The 15,097-nt window shown below is 40.4% G+C and overlaps 1 protein-coding gene and 1 long non-coding RNA gene across 3 annotated transcripts in view; one reads left to right on the forward strand and one right to left on the reverse strand.

The window, feature by feature from the left end:
- il17rd (interleukin 17 receptor D) overlaps nucleotides 1–15,097 on the reverse strand; it is a 104,882-nt gene that overhangs the window by 84,599 nt on the left and 5,186 nt on the right. The gene's annotated exons all lie outside the window — the stretch shown is intronic.
- Nucleotides 12,977–15,097, forward strand: part of LOC122559016 — a 23,573-nt gene continuing 21,452 nt past the window's right edge. The window contains exons 1-2 of the long non-coding RNA XR_006314314.1: nucleotides 12,977–13,080; nucleotides 13,189–13,360. This is a non-coding gene — a long non-coding RNA (uncharacterized LOC122559016). The remainder of the gene's footprint in view (nucleotides 13,081–13,188; nucleotides 13,361–15,097) is intronic.

Raw genomic sequence — 15,097 nt, forward strand, 5'->3', positions numbered from 1 at the left:
CATAGACAGAGAACACAGGGGGCCAACACCTTCAACATATTGTCTAACTATCACCCATTGTTAACAGCTAACCCGAGAATGCAACTTTTTATATATAAAAAAGGTTTTGTGATTTACACATGAAAGAAGTGAAACTATCACTGTATTCTAACAGATGAAAGGTTTAACAGACAATCAATTTTTCAATGTATATTTTCAGTTACATCACACTGTAAATTTTTGCTAAAAATTCTGTGTTACGATTGAGCCCTCCACAATCACCTGATGAAGGAGTGTCGCTCCGAAAGCTAGTGTGCTTCCAATTAAACCTGTTGGACTATAACCTGGTGTTGTGTGACTTTTGACTTTGTACATCCCAGTCCAACACCGGCATCTCCAAATCATGACTTCCAGAAATAGAGTAACTGATTAAATATTTAATGGCTGTTTTGCCAAGTACAACATTTCAAAATAATTCACTGCGTACAAATTACGTTGAGATACAATAAGGCATGATATAATGCAGCTTTTCTTTCTTTAAAGCACAAAGAAAAAATTCTTTTACAACTTTGGTCCCTCATGGGAAGATCTATGGTCATGCTAGGGCAAATATTTACAATTGGCTGCAATTCTCCAGTTCTTAGCAAAACTGAAGACAGAATTTGCATTTATAAGGTGCATATTAGGTCTTCCAGATTTCCCAAAGCATTCTACACTCAGTGGATTACTTTAGCAACATGTGGACCACTGTGGCAAATACAGCAGCCAATCTGTATACCAAAAACCTCAAGCAATAACAGGCATTGGGATGGGTATATGAATAGGTAGGGTTTGGAGGGATATGGGCCAGGTGCTGGCAGGTGGGACTAGATTGGGTTGGGATATCTAGTCGGCATGGATGGGTTGGACCGTCCATGCTATACATCTCATATGACTCTATGTGTTTAGCCAACCCAATTCAGCAGGCTTTTTAACCATGGGGGCATCATATCGCATCTTCATCCTTCCCTAACCCAACTTCTACACATGTAATAAAAAATAGAAAATCCTGGAAAAACTCATCAATTCTAGCAGCATCTATGATGAGAAAAATAGGTACAGGGATAGGTAGCATTGAAGAGGCAGAAAGGCTGCAGAAGGATTTGGACAGGTTAGGAGATTGGGCAAAGAAGTGTCAGATGGAGTACAATACAGCAAAGTGTGAGGTCATGCACTTTGGTAGGAAGAGTAGAGACATGGACTATTTTCTAAATGGGGAGAAAATTCAGAAGTCTGAAGTGCAAAGAGACTTGGGAGTTCTTGTCCAGGATTCTCTCAGTTAAACTTGCAGGTTGAGTCAGTAGTTAGGAAGGCAAATGCAATGATGGCATTTATTTTGAGAGGAGTTGAATATAAAAGCAGGGATGTATGTCTGAGGCTCTATAAGGCTCTGCTCAGACCACATTTGGAGCATTGTGCGTAGTTTTTGGCCTCATGTCTCAGGAAGGATGTGTTGGCCCTGGAGCAGGTTCAGAGGAGGTTCATGAGAATGTATCCAGGAATGAAAAGCTTAACTTATGAGGAACTTTGAGGACTCTAGGTTTATACTTGATGGAATTTAGAAGGACGAGGTGGGGATCTAATTGAAACATAGTTGAGCCGAATAAAAACCAAAAGAACTGCAGATGCTGTAAATCAGAATCACAAACACAAGTTGCTATAAAAGCTCAACAGGTCTGGTAGCATCTGTGAAGAGACATCAATGTTAATGTTTGGGGTCTGAGGAAGGGTCACTAGATCCGAAATGTTAACCTTGATTTCTCTTCACAGATGCTGCAAGGCCAGCTGAGCTTTTCCAGCAACTTCTGTTTTTTTTTGTTTTTGATGAGCCTAAGTATCGCAAACAGGACCCAGTTCTAAGTTAACTTTCCTATCAGTTTTACCTTTTCTTAGAGTGGTTTAAGACCACAAAATATAGGGGCCAAATGAGGTAGTTTGGTCTACTGAGTCTGCTCTGTCACTCAATCACAGCTGACATGTTCCTCAACCTCATTCTCCTGCATTCTCCCTGTAACCTTTGATCTTCTTAGTAATCAAGAAGCAATCTCTCTCTTTCCTAACGATACTTCATGACTTGGCCTCCACAGCCTTCTACAGCAATGAGTACTGCAGATTTGACACCCTCTCACTGAAGAGATTCCTCCTCATCAGTTCTAAATGGTTGTCCTTTCATTCGGAGGGTGTGCCCTCAGGTCCTAGTCCCCCTTACTAGTGGAAACATCTTCTGCACTTATACTCTTATCTCGGCCTCTCAATTTTAATTAAACTTAAATCAGGACTACTGATCCATTCGTATTTTGTTAGTGCGCAGCTTTTCAAGAAGTCTCACTGCTAGAGTCAAGCATTCTGTGATATCAGTAGTATATTGCACTGGTTGCATTGATGTTTTTCACAAAATCATGCAGTACAATTGGGACAGTGCAGTCTCCATTACAAAGCCTAATGCAGAAATGAAATGTTGCTGATACTTGGTATGAGAGTACCTGATACTAAGGCTCCTGGTGTCACTTTTGCCTTGGAGGCAAATCATTTTTAGGACCAAGCTTCATTTCAGAACTTGAATAGACATACAATTACAGTTAAAAAGGTCATCTTTCAGATAAAATGCAATGCTCTGATAAGTATTAAAAATTAAGTTGATTATTTGAAGTACAGTATGCAGATAGTCTATCCTCAACGAATATTATCAAAAATACACTGATTGGAGATTCATCTTACTATTGCCTTTTGTGGGGTCTTGATTTGCAGCCAATAACTTTAAATTAATCCACCTAAAATCACACCACAGTATGTTAAAAATAATCCCTTATATTGAGATACATTTTTACGTAGTGTGATAAGTCAGTATAATAATCTTGTCCAAATTCAAAGTCATTTTTTTAAAATAAGAAGGCTCTGTTGCCGTGGTGTACATCTCTATGACTCTATAAAAAAACAGAGAAAAAAATAGTGCAAACACTCAACAGGTATGGTAGCATCTGGGCAGTGAGAAACACGGTTAACATTTCCGGTCAACAATTGATTGTCAGAATGGAAGTATGAGCAAGTGCAAAGACAGAGAAAAGGAGATGAGACAAAGAATAAAATGGAAAGTCTATGGTGGGGTAGTAAGTAAAAGAAATGAAGTGACAAAAAGGGACAATGATGCAAGGGTTAAAAAAATATAAAAGTAAAGAAGCAAAAAAAAAGGTCTCACAAAACTGAAATTAGGATTGGCAGGATCATCAACAGTTCACCTCAAAAAATTAGGATATTGATCTTAAATTAATTAACACAATGTTGAGTCAAAAAGAGTGAAATGTCCATTCGTGGTGCTGGTTTAGTGGTAGTCCCCATTGCTGAAATTCAGACCTTGATTTTTGTATGTCAGTGATGCTGCATTCCTTAAACATTCCTCCCATTATTTAGTGAACAGATGAGTGCTCTTTCATTTCATAGGTGCCTGTTATGATTGAATCCACCCACAGAACCCCAAAGAGAAAATATAGTAAAATTATATTCTATGAGAAATAGTGCTAATACAAGGAGAGTCGAGTGTGTCTGAAATCAGTGGTAGGTAAGTTATTGGAGTGGATATTGACAGACATGATTCACATGCATTTGGAGAGGCAAGGACTGAGTAGGGATAGTCAGCATAGCTTTTGTGCATGGAAACCATATCTCACAAAATTGATTGAGTTTTTTGATGTTGTGGCCAAGAAATTAGATGAGGTCAGAGAGATAGATGTTGTCTACATGGACTTCAGTAAGGCCTTTGACAAGGTGACACATGGTAGACTGGTTAGTAAAGTTAGATCACGTGGATTTCAGGAAGAGCTTGCCAATTGGATACAAAGTTGGTTTTTCAGACTGGATGTCCGTGACTGACAGCGTTCCACAGGGAACGGTGCTGGGTCCCCACTGTTGTTTGTCATTTACAGAGGAACCTCGATTATCAGAATACCAAAGTTTGTGAGAAGATTTGTAGCTCGGGTGCTCGTTGTTGTGGTTCTGTTCGCCGAGCTGGGAATTTGTGTTGCAGATGTTTCGTCCCCTGTCTAGGTGACATCCTCAGTGCTTGGGAGCCTCCTGCGAAGCGCTTCTGTGTGGATGAGTGCCATGCCTCTAGGAATTCCCTGACAGTTCTCTGTTTGGCTTGTCCTATAATAGTAGTGTTGTCCCAGTCGAATTCATGTTGCTTGTCATCTGTGTGTCTGGCTACTAAGGATAGCTGGTCGTGTCGTTTCGTGGCTAGTTGGTGTTCATGGATGCGGATCGTTAGCTGTCTTCCTTTTTGTCCTATGTAGTGTTTTGTACAGTCCTTGCAGGGGATCTCAAGGTCCCGACAGAAACATTACATCAAAGACATGTGTCCAACACTGATCGCGTCTTTTGTTTGCAGTGATTAAAAGTGCTGCTGAGAACAGTCCGGAATGCAGGCATCATCTCTAAATGACTGACCTCCCACCCTCCCCTCTCTCCCTCCACCCTTTCCCTGGAGTTCTACACAGGGGTGTATCCTAAACCCCCTGCCCCAGATAATCTCTCCAACATTGCCCTGTATAGGGCAACGGTGGAACCTGTCAAACAGTTGCAGGAGAAAGTTGTGTGCGCGCGCTATTTGGAGACTCACCCCCCAAAAGGCAGTAGCAGCAGCAGCCTTGTTGTTGATGTTCAGTCCAGCTGCCCTAGAGAAGGGGTGGGGAGGGCGGCAGTGTTGGACTGGGTCAGTGTTGGATGAGGCGAGGGACGGGGACGAGGGGCTGCAGCTCACGTGCATGCGCATGCTGTGATGCTGCCTGTTCTCCTGAACAGGGATCAGACTTTACAGAAAACACCAAACCCCAGAGGAAAGGCATAGAATCAATTAACTGAATAATCAATTATCCGAACAAAGCAAAGTGCCCTCCCATCTCGTTCGGAAAATTGAGGTTCCTCTGCATATAAATGATTTGGATGAGAATACAGGAGGCATGGTAAATAGGTTTGCAAATGACAACTAAATTGGAGGAATAGTGGAGTGTGAAGAAGGTTAACTAAGATTTTAAAGGGACCTTGATCAATTAGACTAGATCAATTAGGCTGAGGAGTGGCAGATAGAGATTAACTTAGATAAATGCGAGATGTTTTATTTTGGTAACACAAATAAATGGTAGAGCTGTGGGGTGTGCAGTCGAACAGAGAGACTGAGGGGGTTCAGCTACATAGTACATTGAAAATTGTGTCACTGGTATACAGGGTGGTAAAGAAAGCATTTGGAATGCTTGCTTTCATTGTTCAGACCACTGAGTTTCGGAGTTTGGATGTCATGTTGCTGTAGTACAGGACATTGGTGAGGCTGCTTTTGGAATAACGTGTACAGTCTGATCAGGAAGGATAAATGAAGGAAGACTATTATTAATTTGGAGAGAGTGCAGAAAAGATTTACAAGGATGTTACCAGGATTGGAGGGTTTGAGTTAAAGGAATGGCTGCATAAGCTGAGACTTTTTCCCCTAGAGCGTAGGATTTTGAGGGGTGCTCTTGTAGACGTTTATAAAATCATGAGGGGCAGAGGTAAGAGTGATAGCACAGGTGTTTTGTCTAGGGTTGCAGAATTACAAACTAGAGGGCAAAATTTTAAGGCAACAGGAAAAACATTTAAATGGGACTTGGAGGGGCAGCTTTTTCACAGAGGATGGTTTGTATGTGGAATGACCTTCCAGATGAAGTGGTAGATGCAGATGTTGTCCCGTTTCCCCATCTCAGTCAAAACAAAACACTCTGAGACACAGGAGAGCTTTACCTCCTTCATCTTTATTCCGGGCCCTGCAGGGAGAGAGAACGATTGCCCATGCGCACAGGGACATACGTTCACGGTCTTCTCTCGATGAACTATATAGGTATTTTACGAGGTGGAGCATCCAGATAAGTCAACATACATATTAATTGGGTGCCCGTTACAATTAACGAGTATCAATAGCAGAGACCAAGACTTTAACCGTTACGATTAGATTAGATTCCCTAGTATGGAAACAAACCCTTCCGCCCAACAAGTCCACACTGACCCTCCAAAGAGTAACCCACCCAGACCCATTTCCCTCTGACTAATGCACCTAGCACTATGGGCAACTTTGCATGGTCAATTCACCTGACCTGCACATCTTTGGACTGTGGGAGGAAACCGGAGCACCTGGAGGAAACACAGGCAGACAGGGGAGAATGTGCAAACTCCACATAGAGTCACCCAAGGCTGGAATTGAACTTGAGACCCTGGTGCTGTGAGGCAGCAGTGCTAACTACTGAGCCACCGTGCCGCCCCATATACAATGAACGTTCTTAACCTGGTTAACTGGATTCACACAATGGATACTTTTTCCCTTGTTAGCTGACCTTGCATACTGAAAGCTTCTAATATTGTTAAATGGCTCTGCATAATGAATGTTTTCCACCTTGTTAACTCATTGCCCTCGCCTCCAGCACCCCATTGTTAACTGTAAGTTCGTATATGATCTGAGTCATGCTCAGCTGAACCTCTTGTTTCACAAAACGCAGAACTTAACTCTTTCCCTGCCTGCTTATACCCTATACACATTCTCACAGTTATAACATTTTTTAGAATCAGAATTAGTATCCCTACAGTGTGAAAACAGGCCTTTCGGCCCAACAACGACCCTCCATAGAATAACACACCCAGACCCATTTTTCTACCGTATATTTACCCCTTACTAATGCACCTAGTCTACACATCTCTGAACACTATAGGAAACTTAGCACGGCCAATCCACCTGACCTGTACACCTTTGGATTGTGGGAGGCAATCAGAGACCTGGAGGAAACCCACACAGACACGGGGAGAATGTGCAAACTCCACATAAACAATCGCCCAAGGCTGGAATGGAAACTGGGCCCTAGCGCTGTGAGGCAGCAGTGCTAATCACTAAGCCACCATGCCGCCTCATTTAAGAGACAATGGACAGGTACATGTCTAGGAAAGGCTTGGAAGGATATGCAGCAAGTGCAGACAAATGGAACTAACAATTTGGGAAACTTGGTCAGCATGGATGAGTTGGACCAAAGAATCTGTTTCTATGCTGAACAACTATGACTGCTAACAAAATTCATAAAAATCTGGAATATATAGTTAGTCTCAATAATGATGATCACGAAAATATTGGCAATTGCTGTAAAAACATAGTTCACAAATACTTCTTTTGGGATGGAAATCACTTATTCTTACTGAGTCTGGCCTACAGCGAGTCCAGATCCAGTGCTTGGGCAATTAGGGATCATCAATAAAAGCTGGCATTTCCTGTAGAGCACACATTGCACAAAATATTTTATTTTAGAATGTGATATTCCGAGAGCCTCATTGATGCAATAGGCTAAGCACTGAAAGATCATAGAGAGCGCCAGGTGAAGAGTTAAAATGACCAGTGCTTGGAAGCTTGGGGTCACTCTTATGGATTGAATGGAGCTGCTCCAAACAGCAACCATACAATATGCTGCAGTCTCCCCAGCATAAAGGAGCATATTGTATTCTCTGTTCACAGTGTACTGAACGCAGCAATAAATCACCATTTCACCTGGAAGGAATGATTGACCCTCAACCAGGGATGGGAGGTAGTGAAAAGGCAGGTAATTCATGTGCTGTAATTGTATCAGATGCTAATGGGAGGAACTCTGGTGTGATTTTGAATGCTGAAAGAAGACAGGGCAGGTATGATGTGCTTGATGGTGGCTTCATACTGGAAATGGCAGAAAAGTTAGAGAATGGCACATTAAATATGGAGGCCGGTAGACTAAAATGTGAGGATAAGCAAAATATCTTCATGAATATCTTGCACAGAGAAATCCTCAGTTAAGGAGAATGAAGATTTTTGAAACATCAATTTGGAAGGTCACATCAGAAGGAATGAGACAGAGACAGGGAAAATAAGAGAATAGTACAGAATCAAAACATTCATTCTCCATACATTGTTCACCCCTCCAACGCTCTTCCCATTCTCACTCTGACCATTATTGGCTATATATGGCATACTCAGTTCAAACTTAGAACAGGGTCTCATAGGCCTGATGCCACCCTTGAGTCTAAATTTTGACTTCAATACCTTAAAGAATTTTTAATATCCTAAAAGCAAGATTGATTGGACATTATTCCTAACTGCCAGGGCTTCTATCACTCGTATTTACATAGGCTTCCTGCTACCTTGGCTATTCAATCCCCTTCCATCTTTTCATGTCTTAACATTTTTGTCTATTATTTGATTGAGGGTTCATCATTTCACTCGTGATTTCAGTCAATTTTATATAAAATAAAATCTGCTCACCTCCCAAACCAACCATTCTAAATCCTCTTTTCTGGTTCCAAAGTGCGAAAGTCCACCTTTATTCTCTCATTTCAAAATAAAGTCTGTGTCAAAAAATATTAACTCACATGTTCTCTTCACAAATGCTACACAATCTTACTGAAGCTTTAACTCCTTTTATTTTAACAGTGTCCAAAAGGATTATTTCTTCTGATTTTGGATTATTGTACATGCTCTGGAACCACATCTGGTGATCTTTAATTATCCTCAGCCTTCTGTGTGGGTGCTCAAACAGTTACAGCTGTGTACATTTATTACAGCAGGGTTAACCCTCATTAGAGACAGGCTGCAGGTTCCAATAAACCAGTATGTAGTAGTGGATGTGACACAGCAGTTACAAAATAAAAGCCTGCTTTAATTATGGTGAAAAATGTTTTTTGCAAATGAGTAATTTTTTAAAAACTTTAATACATAGAAATTGTTTGACATGTAATCCTTGTTGTAACTATTAAAGAAGATGTTTGTGTGTCTGAATTTGTCATCATCATTATTTTCCAGTAGGTTTTTTACTGTTTGGATCAGGAGACAAGTGACCATGGTCTGGTTATCTTCTTGACAAGATTAGTTCAGAAGTTTTCAATTTGGAATAATTGATTTAACAGGAGGATCATGGTAGATTGCTGTCTATCTCTTTGGGCATTCAAGTCAGACCATCACGACATACCGAACTTCAGCTCTGAGCAATTCATTCCTGATAGAATCACAGCTATTCATTGCATCAGCTGAAAATGTTAAATAGATTGCTAAATCAACATTAAACTATAACTTCTTGCCCAGCCACACAATTTTTTTAAAAAAAATTTTGCTGTGCAAGCCTGTCATCTGATTCCAAAATTTCTGTCTTGTTTACATTGCCACATTCATGTAGAGTACAGTCAAATGAACTGTACCTGTCTCGAGGGCATATTGAAGAGACAGAAATTTGCAGCTGTTTAGAATTATTTATCAGAAAGATTGTAATGTTGCATGAAACACAACCAGTACTTGTATATACTTACAGATCTGCAGTGCTCCTGCCATCAATGGCTCTCAGTAATGCAAAATTGGCAATCTATATCTGACTTCCAAATGAACAGAGATGGCAACAGTAATATTGTTGCCATCTCTGCTTTGGATCATAGTACATAATATCCACATGCAATATTACATCTTGTCATTTTAACTTCGATGAGAATTTTGCAGGAGGTTCACTCTTAACTATATAAAACAATATCACCTCAAAACATTTTAAAAGATTCATAAATATAGTGTGATGTTACAACATTCATTGGTGTACAGATGTGAAAACCATAGCAATGAAATGGTTTCCAATCAGCCTGATTAGAATTGGAACACCAAGTAAGACAATAGGGCACAGGAGGAGATGAAGGCCACAGGTTCTTCAATGGATGCCAGAGTTGTGCAGCTGCTACTGAAATATAAAACCACCTTATTAAAGAATAATGCATCAGTTAGTAAAACTCATATAGAGTTGGGTTATTTCTTCCTTGTGTATAGCCAAGGAATGAGATTGGCCACAGTACTCTATAGAAAGCTGCATGGCCTTAACATTGGCCACAAACTGGATGCCTGTGACCAGTGGAGTGCCACAAGGATCAGTGCTGGGTCCTCTACTTTTTGTCAGTTATATAAATGGTTTGGGTGCAAGCATATGAGGTATAGTTAGTATGTTTGCAGATGGCACGAAAATTGGAGGTGTCGTGGAGAGCAAAGAAGACTACCTCAGATTACAACAGGATCTTGATCAGATGGGCCAATGGGCTGAGGAGTGGCAGATGGAGTTTAATTCAGATAAATGTGAGGTGCTGCATATTGGGAAAGCAAATCTTAGCAGGACTTGAGTGCAGGTTCATAGCTCCTTGAAAGTGGAATTGCAGGTAGATAGGATAGTGAAGAAGGTGTTTGGTATGCTTTCCTTTATTGGTCAGAGTGTCGAGTACTGGAGTTGAGAGGTCTCGTTGAGGCAGTACAGGACATTGGTTAGGCCACTGTTAGAATATTGCATGCAATTCTGGTCTCTTTCCTATCAGAAAGATGTTGTGAAACTTGAAAGGACTCAGAAAGGATTTATAAGCATATTGCCAGGGTTAGTGGACTTGAGCTATGGGGAGAGGCTGAACCAGCTGGGGCTGTTTTCCCTGGAGCGTCAGAGGCTGAGGGGTGACCTTATAGAGGTTTACAAAATTATGAGGGGCATGGATAGGGTAAATAGAAAAAGTCTTTTCCCTGGGGTTGGGGAGTCCAGAACTAGAGGGCATAGGTTTAGGGTGAGATGGGAAAGATATAAAAGAGACCTAAGGGGCAACGTTTTCACACAGAGGGTGGTATGTGTATGGAATGAAGTGATGAAGGCTAGTACAATTGTAACATTTAAAAGGCATTTGGATGGATATATGAATAGGAAGGGTTTGGAGGGATATGGGCCACGTGCTGGCAGGTAGGACTAGATTGGGTTGCAATATCTGGTCAGCATGGATGGGTTGGACCGATGGGTCTGTTTCCTTGCTGTACATCTCTATGACTCTATGACCTGGCCTTATACTTGCTATGCTGACTGAATATCTTTACACCATATCCTGAAACCTTTGTACGCATGCAGATGGTGGTGTCAGATGTCCTACAATACCTGACTCAAGCCATCATTCTTCAACTGTGAAGAATGGCACTTGGCAAAGGTGCCAGAGTGGTGACCAACATCCACAACAAGGAGCCAACATCTGTAAAGAAAGGGTGAGGCAAAAGTCCGAACAAGTAATCAGTGAACTGAACAATGCTGATTACTTTGGAAGAAGGTACTGCTTTAACTTAATTGTGTGTGTGTTCATGAAGAGTTAGATGGGGAATGACAAGTGTATTCCCTTCACGTCATTGTGGCCCCATGGTGACATTCTAATATTTGAAACTATCTGCTGGGGGGACTTTGTAATCCAACACTTGAACCACATAGATCTGTTTTAGAGCACTGTTGATAATTGATAAAGTAACTATTTTAATACCTTGATCTAATGTTATGATAAACTAGTACTGGAATGGAGAGCTCTTGTGGTGCAGGGGTAATGTCCCCACCTTTAAACCAGGAGACCCAGGTTCAAATCTCACCTGGATCAGAAGTGTATAATAGTATTACTGAACATGTTGATTAGAAAATATCTAAACTAGTGCTCTGAGAGGGTCTCTTCTGGTATAGTGGTTGTGTCCCTACCTCTGAGCCAAAAGCCAGGGTTCAAATTCCACCTGCAAAGGATGTACATCACCACATGTTTGAACAGCTTGATTTGAATTTTATACTTGTATAAGGGATTCTTCCTATCTGGATTACATGGAAAGCCAGTACCCAAAAGGAAGTTGGATCAATCTGTAGAAGAAATGGGATGTTTAAATCCAGCACTATCCCTGCATTTCCTTAAGGACTTCAACTCTTGACCTATCAAGTTGTAACTCAGCATCCTCCTGCAGGTTGCAGGATGCATTTTTCTTGGACAGAGTCGGAATATTGGAATAACAGACATTTCTCCCCATATTGATTTGGGGACTGATTTCCACATGCAAACAAAAGTTGACCAACCTGCCCTTCATAAAGGCTTTATAATTCAGTATATTAAACAAAACACATCCTTAGGTAACTCTAAGTCCTATTGCAGGTACTTGTGTTAGATATTGACAGGTGACACTTGGTAATTAGTACACACGTGCCATGATCACTATTTGATGAATTCTGACATTATTACCATGAAGATCATTGGTCAAGAGGTATTGCTTTCTCAAACATGAAGTCACACACAAAAACTTCAAGAACTGAGGAAGGAACAGCAAACAGCAGCTGTCAGCAATTTATGCCAGAAATCAGACAAATGTTGCATTTGCCACAAGCTTGAACTGATTTTATATGGAAGTATTTCCTGCTCAGTCTGCACCACCGTATGCTGCTGGAGTGATATAGCAGATGACATCCAGTACAATAAATTCTATTATTTCCACCCCCCCCCCTCAAAAAAAAACATCAATAAGTGCTTTAGGGACTTTGTCTTTAGTTTCCTGCTCCAAGAAAGTAATGACAATCACAGACAGGAATGAACAAAACCGACAGTCACAGCTGAACTACGAGACATTTTATCCTCAGGATTCAAACTACTACTGGAAATTGCAAGCGTAGTTCTAAAAGAAAAAAATGACTTTAAATATACAGGAGGTCAGCAAGTGACCCAAATTCAGAACTTCAATCTCCCAGATCACTCTCCATTAACTTGATGAGTTACAGAACTTTCCCTGATTTCTGTCAGATTTTAAGTGCTCATTGCACTACTGCAGATCTCGCTACAAATTAGCAATAACCACACAATACTCATTCATGCCTTTGTTATCTCCAATTTGCCTATCCCAATGTACTTCCATTGAACTCTAAATTCTACCCTCTGTCAACTTGAGACGAGCCAAAATTCTGCTGTCCATGTCTCAACCCATTCTACCACCCCTTGTACTCACTGACCTACAAATGACTCCCAACAAAGCAGCATCTTAAGTTTAAAATTCTAATCTGTTTTTAAATCTCTCCATGGCTTTGCTCTCCTTATCTCTGTAATCACTTCTGCTCAGAATCCTTCAAGGTATCTGTACTCTTCTGAATTTTCAACATTAATTGCTCAAACTTAGGTGGCTGCGCTTTCAGTTGCCTTGGCCTCATATTTGGAACATCTTCCTCCACCTTCCAGCTTTGCTTTCCTCCTTTAAGACACACTGTAAGAAACCTACCTTGTTCCAAATTCGCTGTCATCTGATCATATACCTGCTTATGTGGTTCAGTGTCAAACTTTGTTTTATAATGTTTTTGTGAATTGCCTTGACAGTGATTTAGGAAAGTGAACTTGAATCAATACAAGTCCAGGCAAGATTGCATCTTTGTATCAAAAACAAGAGGAGAACATTGGAAAGAAAACTAAAACCATATTTGTAAGGAACTCTCCAAAACAGCACATGAAGTCTTGAAGTTGTTTGGCTATACAGTTTCAAGATTGACAAGTAAGGATTTTTTTTAAATTACATTGAAAACACTGTAAATATTGACTTAAATAATTGAAGTATTTCATGAATGAACTATAAACAAGCAAACTCAACAAAGTAAATTCTTCCCCAAAGCCAAAATGCAATACAGATATTTTCTATTTTCTATTATGGAATACACTGTGGATACAGCTGTTTATGCAGTGAAGGAATTCAAATATGATTTAAAGATCAATGTACACCTTTACAAACCTTTTTTTCAAAAAGTGATCAAGGTCTGCATAAAAGTGATGTGGGAAGCATAAAATGATGACATATTAGTTTAATTTCTACATTCAGTGTAAAATTATACAGGTTCAAATGCATTCAGAATTCCAGTCCTATCTACATTACAGTCTTTTGATGGAAACAGAGAAAACAAAATTCAGATCAGGAAGCAGAAATAGAAATATTGTTTTGGGTTGATAATCTTCATCAGAAGCTTCCATCAAACCAAAACACTGTTTCTCTCCTCAACCTTCTGAGTTCCCTTAACATTTTTTGTTCTTGAGATTTCCAGCATCCGCAGTATTTTCCTTTGTAACAAATTTCTTTGAACGTGTGCTCTAATAATAAAAATTTTAACTTCAATGTCAACTTTGAAACATTGTCTTTCATTAAAATGTATATTTTATGTCCATTTTGACTGTTCACATTACTAGCTGTACAATATATCAGATTTTGTTACAAATTTATTGCTCACTTTATTTGTTGGTTGTCAACAACACAATAGAAAGAGTTCATGAGATGGCTCAATAGGCAAATTCCTAATGTCTAATGTAAACTGAGCCAACATTAAACAGGAATGCCCCAGATTCAATCTTTCATGTTCACCTAGTTAACAGAACTCATACAAGGTATTCAGTAGATCCACAATTAATAGCTTGGGCTTCAGACTGAGAATGTGAACTTGCCTGTGCTTTCATCACCAATTATTATGTGAAATTTGTATTTTGATTACAAGCAGGCATTACAGAGTTGTACAGCACAGAAGCAGAACATTCGGTCCAACTCATCCATGCCAACCAGATATCTTAAACTGATCTGGTCCCATTTGCCAGCATTTGGTCCATATCCTTCTAAACCCTTCCTATTTATACACATTCAGATGCCTTTCAAATGCTGCAATTATATCAGCTTCCTTTGGCAGCTCATTCCATCCATGCAGTACCCTCTTCATGAACATGCTGCCCCTCAGGTCCCTTTTAATCTTTCCCCTCACACCTTAAACCTATGCTTTCTAGCATTGGACTCCACACTCTGGGGGGAAAAAGACCTTGGCGATTCACCCGATCCATGCCCCTCATGACTTTTTAAACCTCTAAGGTCACCCCTCAGCCTCCAATGTTCCAGGGAAAAAAGGCTTCTCCCTCTCGCTCAAACCCTCCAACTATGACAATACTCCTTGTAAATCAACTGTGTTGCCCAACACAGCCTAATAACTGGTTAGGAACATGGGACTGGGATATCATAGCAATTACAGAAACATGGTTCAAGGATGGGTAGGACTAGCAGTTTGATGTTCCAGGATACAAATGCTACAGGAAGGATAGAAAGGGAGGCAAGAGAGGAGGGGGAGTGGGGTTTTTGATAAGGGATAGCATTACAGCTGTGTTGAGGGAGGATATTCCTGGAAATACATCCAGGGAAGTTATTTGGGTAGGACTGAGAAATAAGAAAGGGATGATCACCTCATTGGGATTGTATTATAGACCC

Source organism: Chiloscyllium plagiosum, chromosome 18 (genome assembly GCF_004010195.1).
Source record: "Chiloscyllium plagiosum isolate BGI_BamShark_2017 chromosome 18, ASM401019v2, whole genome shotgun sequence".
NCBI classification, from domain to species: Eukaryota; Metazoa; Chordata; class Chondrichthyes; order Orectolobiformes; family Hemiscylliidae; genus Chiloscyllium; species Chiloscyllium plagiosum.